The sequence below is a fragment of the Gavialis gangeticus genome, unplaced genomic scaffold (assembly GCF_001723915.1).
Source record: "Gavialis gangeticus isolate Ggan-Ray unplaced genomic scaffold, GavGan_comp1, whole genome shotgun sequence".
Taxonomy (NCBI): domain Eukaryota; kingdom Metazoa; phylum Chordata; order Crocodylia; family Gavialidae; genus Gavialis; species Gavialis gangeticus.
This window is the reverse complement of record NW_017728996.1, coordinates 19,770,275-19,775,976: the sequence shown is the minus strand read 5'-3', so window position 1 is coordinate 19,775,976 and position 5,702 is coordinate 19,770,275. Positions and strand designations below refer to the sequence as shown.

Genomic DNA, 5,702 nt, shown 5'->3' with positions numbered 1-5,702 from the left:
CCCCCCCCCCCGCCTCTCCCCCTGTATCAGGTGTGGTAGAAACAGAAAAAAAATCAGTTCCTACCACGAATGAGTTAATGATTGACGTTTCAAACAAGAGACAACACATGATTACAGACAGAGGCCAATGCAGGGGAATGCACTGGTGCATTTGCATTTCTCTTAGATTCCTGGTTCACCCAAAGTTTAAAAGCAGCTGCCTAGCAGCAGCATTTCTAGTCAGATAGTAGGGCTGTGCAAAGCTTCAGTTCCTGATTCAATTCGGCAGACGGTTGGCCCAATTCAGTGGCCAAAGATCAGAATCCAAATCAAATCAGAGAACCCTTTAATCTCTCCAAATCGAATCGGAACCCTCTGAATTGATTTGGAAAGATTCAACAATTCAGACATAGATACAGCTTTAAATGTTTTTTTCTACATACTCTAGGTACCAGGCCCAGCTCATGAATGCTGAGATGCTGGAGTGCACGGAGGATCCCATAGAAGCATGGGGGGCTCCCTAGCGTGCTTGGCAGCAGACCCAGAAGTGGACCAGAAGCACTTCTGGTCCACTTCTGGGTTCACCAGGGAGTGCCCCCTGGCTCAACAACTGGTGCCTTCTGGATTTGGGGGGGGGGGGTCTGGGCCCCCCTGTGGCTGATCACTGAGCCGGGGCGTCACAAGGGCCCCCCACACACATGCTCCCTGGCAGATCTGGAAGTGGACCAGAAGTAGTTCCCGATTCAGGCCATATCCAAATCGAATAGGGCCCATTTTGCACACATCAGGCAGTGCTGATGGAGTTAATTGACTTCAGGGCTCATTGTAATCTACTTGATCCCTTCTAAAGTCTTAATTTTGCAGGTGTTAAAGACTCTATATTCTTTAATGGGCTTGATGTTCCACCATTCCAACTATTTTTGTTCTGCAATTCCCCTATTAGCTGTTCCTGGTAATGAAACTCCTATTTCACAGCCCTACAGATTGTTTTTACCTCATTCCAGTGAACCCTACATTCTAGACCCACCCATGGATACAGACAAATATGTGAGTGCAAGGAAAGAAGACAGCCATGATAAAAATTCACAGATCTGAGTTTTTGTTCTGATACTGAAGGGCTCTGCAGGAGGAGAAATTCTGGTTCCCATAAAGCTGTATCTATGGGCAGTTTTAACAAAGAATGCTGTGTCAAGCCCTGACTCCTGCATAATAAGTCAAAGCAGAAATGTCTTACATTTTTTAGGTTTTGATTTAGGAAAGCACTTGTAAATGTGATTATAATTGAAGCATATGCTTAAAATTTTTCCCAAGTTTTCCTTCCACTTAACCTTTCCCCACCCCCAAACAAGATATGTAGTATTCAGTTATTTACCTAACCCAGAATGAACGAAGATATTTAAACCTATGTGCATAGATACAGAAGGATAGGAGAAGACGATATTGTGTGGACAGGATCTGACATTCACTTTTTGAGGACTTGGAGCAAGTCACTTCATCTCCCTGTGCTTCATTTTCCCCTTCCGCAACATGAGGATCACGATGCTGATCATGCCTCTGGTTTGTGAAGGATTTTAAGATACACCACAATATGTTTTATCATCGTAGCATAATAGCTCTCAGAGCCTAACTGAAATGTGCACGTTGATCTAATTCAGGATCATGTGCCTGAAGTTCCTGACTCTCTTTTAATGGAAAATTTGCATTAATCTAATATTAAGGCCCATTTGTAGGCAAAGGACCTTTCTTTTTTCTTTTGCTCTCTCTTCTTTTTTGTTAAATTAGATGTTTTCTTTATTGGATGAATTTATTTCCAACCCTGTCTGCAGACCCCAATCTAGTTGCCTTTTTATTTTTTTTTGACATGACAAATCTCTGTAAGAACCTAACATGTTAAGAAATGAACCTGGAAAAGGTCAGGAGCAATGTTACATTCCTGTTGGCTTGAAAAAGCTGGAAAGGAAGGAAGGACTAAATGTGGACCATTAGAAAAGAAGAAAGAACAGAAAGTGGGCTGGCATGAACAGTATGATTGATAGGGCCAGGGGAATCACGCGTGCTGCTGAAGAAAAAGAGGCATGTTCATCTCCTCGACATCTGGACAGGAAGCAGTCAATCAGACGTGCCATACTAATATAATGAGCTTATGGAATACACACAGTAACCTGCCTCCAGACTTTAAAGGCTTTTGAAATGGGATTGGTGGCCCGTACAGTTCCAAACCACTACTTCCAGGAACTCCCACAGTAACAACAACGGTGATAGAGGAAGGCCTGACCTAGACATCCTGGTCCAAATAGTCTTGTGCTGTGGGAGAGTTCAGAGCAGAATAATACCTTCCGTTCCAGGGTTCTGGCATTACAAGTACTAAGTCTCGCATCCTGAGAGTGGGCAAATGGGCAACCTGAGGCACATGGAGATTCATGGCCAAAATGTGGCACTCCAGGGCTAGGGACAGAAATTATACATAAACCAGTGATCAGAAACCAGTTCAAATCTGTAACACAACAGAAGTTCAGTGCACATGAACCACATTCAAACCACATTCAAAATGGCCAAAACCGGTTTAAGATAAACCTGGATAGACGTGTCAGGCTTATCTGATCCCAGATCCCCTCCAGACTCAAGTTAACTCACAGCCCCCCAGCATCTCTAGTGCCCCCCAACTTCTAGCCTGAGCCATTGCAGGCATGTGGCTGCATTTCCAGAATTGAAATTGAATGTCTGTTCACTTGCTTATCGGTTCAATCTTCGCAGCTAAGACTAACCTTCAAAGATCAAATCAAATCAGCCTCAGGCTTTTTGACTGTCTGTTAGGGGTGTGCAAAATGGGCCCTATTCAATTCAGATTCGGCCCGAATGAGGGGCAGTGATTTGATTAGTTGATTCAGATCACTGTCCCTGATTCGAATCAGCTGAATCCGAATCTTAAGATTTGATGCTGATTCAGAGAATCAGCAATTCGGCCATAGAAACAGCTTTAAATGTTTTTTCTACATACCTCAAGGTACCAGCGCAGCTCATAAATGCTGCAATGATGGGGCAGATGGAGCATCCCACAGAAGTGCGGGGGGAGGGGGGGCCCTCCACGTGCTTGGCAGTGAACCCAGAAGTGGACCAGAAGTACTCCACCAGGGAGCATGCAAGGGGGCCCCCTGCACCCCCTGGCTCAGCAACTGGCCATGGGAGGGACCCCTGGTGCCCCCCCAGACCCAGGAGGCACCAGTCGCTGAGCTGGGGGAGCCCCCCGTGCACTCTCTGATGGACCCAGAAGTGGACCCAAAGTGTTTCTGGTCCACTTCCAGGTCTGCTGCTACGTGCACTGGTGAGCCCCCTGCACTTCTGTGGGACACTCAATGCGCCCCAGCATCACAGCATTCAGAGCCCCTACTACCTAGAGGTATGTAGGAAAAACATTTAAAGCTGTCTCTATGTCTGAATTGCCAAATCTTTCCAAATCGATTCGGAAGGTTCCAATTCAGAGAGATTAAAGTGTCCTCTGATTCCATTCAGATTCAGAGATTCAGCCACCGAATCAGGCCGAATCTCCGCCGGATTGAATCAAAGACCAAAGCTTTGCACAGCCCTACTGTCTGTACTTAGCCCAGAAGAGAGCGCACCAGGGAGGAAGGATGGAGAGGGCAGCAGGAGCCTCTTTCCTATACTACCATGCACAGAAAACAAATAGCTATTGTCCGGCTTCCTGCAGCCTCTGAGCATGAGGGGAAGCATTTCAAGACCTCAGAAGGGGCCTGTGTCTGACCTGTGTTAAGGTAAGACTGGATGAAGCTTGCCTGTCTTTCCCCTAGAACGAGTAAAGGAAAAGTTGCTTTATGCCTGTGCCTCTCAGCACCTCCCAAGGAAGTCTGCGCCTGCTTCTACAGTGCACAGAAACAGCATCTCCTTTCTGTACCACATAGACACTGCTGCAGCAAGGACTTGTACCCCCTGAGCTGCCTTGGTTCTTCAAAACCAAAATCAGCCATAAGCAATGTAACCTTATCACAAAGTCGGTCAATGCCTGAGTTGACAGTAAACCAAAGGACTCCTGATGATTTCCATTCCATTACTCTAAGTGCTCGTTCATACCCCAACTCCCAACCTGCTTCCATAGGTATTGATTCATGGCTGCATAAGTGAAACAAAAATAAAGACTGAAGGCAACAAAAACATAGTCCATAAGCTTCCTAATGTGTAAATGTCCAGAAACTTCATTTTAGAAAACAGCAACACAAGTGCTATGGAAGAGCTTTATGATTCACTGCTTTCTACCAAATTTAATTCAATATATTGCGGGCAAGACCAATTACTTCAAAGTCAATTCTCCAACCCATTCATCTTTTCCCTGTTGCACCCGCTGCTTGTCAGATTCTCTTGCCATTCCTATACCTCTAGTACTGCTTATGGAAGTTGTCTGTGGTTTGTAATTCAAACCAAATGTTCCTTCGTTTTTCAAGTTTTATTTTTCCAGCTTTACGTTAAAAAAGCCCTAACTCAATCTGTCTTCTGTAAACAATATGCATAATTTGAGTAGTGCCCATTTGGTTCAAATTTTGGTTGGATATTCAACCGAGCATTTAGAGGACGTAAATAATTTGGTGTAGCTCCCAGATTGAATGGGACTGTTCTGCTGCTAAGGGAACAGTGGAAAAGTCAGACCTATTCTTCACTAGCAAGAAGATGCTATTTATGCTACTTAGCATTAACTGCATGTTATCTAGCATCCCACTTTAATGTAGATCCTGTGATCTCTATCGGCTTTGTTCCTCTGTTTTTTTCCTTTTTTATTTACCATAAACCTCGAATGATCACAAATGGAAGAACAAACCAATAGAAAGAACTATTTTGGGGGTAAAGAGCAAGGTCATTTTGGAGAACTGACTTTCCTGTGAAAAAACACAAAGTAATCGTAAAATAATAATAATAATAAAAGAATAAAAGGAACTTACACAAGTGAAGCAGAAAAACCTGATTCCTGCAGAAGACTGTTTTTCTTCATAGGCCTGGCAAAAATCAGAGTGAATAATTGAAAACACACCCTCACTGTCACATGATTTACTTTCAGTAATTCTGTTCAGTACATTGGAACGAGGCTATTGTTTCCTAATTGAACAAAATGTCAGCAAGGATAGATAAACAAAACCAATGAGATGCAGTGTTTGGGAGGACTAACTGACTAGCTTCCAACTGTCCCAGGGAAGAAAGATTTTCAAAGATACTTTGTCATTCATTTTTTTACCCATAACTCTCTAAGGGTGTTGAACAGTTTCTGGAGGTAAAGGCTTTGGGCATGTTATACCTACTGATGGAGAAGGAGAACCTAGCTAATCAAATACAGGATTTCCTGTTGCAGCCAGCTTGGCCAACATGTTTCTTGTCATTTTCAACAGATATTTTAATTCTTAAGGCAATAGGAATTTTATAGGCCATTTGCTTTCCAGAAGCAAAGCCTGTTGTTGGTCCAAATATGACCAACAACAGGAGCCACTGTGAGATAACATGGCTATTTCTATTTACTAACTCTCCAAGTATTTTTTAATCACAGGCTAAATTATGACTTTATAGACTAGCTGGAATAAGAGCCAGTGTCCTTATGTCTCTGGGTACGTCACTCCTGATTTTGTGACGTTCCTGAGAGCCCCACTAAGAACCATATCTTGCCCTCCTTCTTTCAGTGTGCCAAACCTATAAACGAGATGGTGAAGCCACTTCCACTGCTGCTTTCA

General features: G+C 43.7%; 1 protein-coding gene across 1 annotated transcript in view; it reads right to left on the bottom strand.

Annotated features, from left to right (window-relative positions):
• IL16 (interleukin 16) overlaps positions 1-4,984 on the bottom strand; it is an 83,236-nt gene extending 78,252 nt beyond the window's left edge. The window contains exon 1 of the mRNA XM_019504105.1: positions 4,926-4,984. The gene's annotated coding sequence lies outside the window, so the exon portion shown is untranslated. The remainder of the gene's footprint in view (positions 1-4,925) is intronic.
• Between the last annotated feature and the right edge of the window lie 718 nt (positions 4,985-5,702).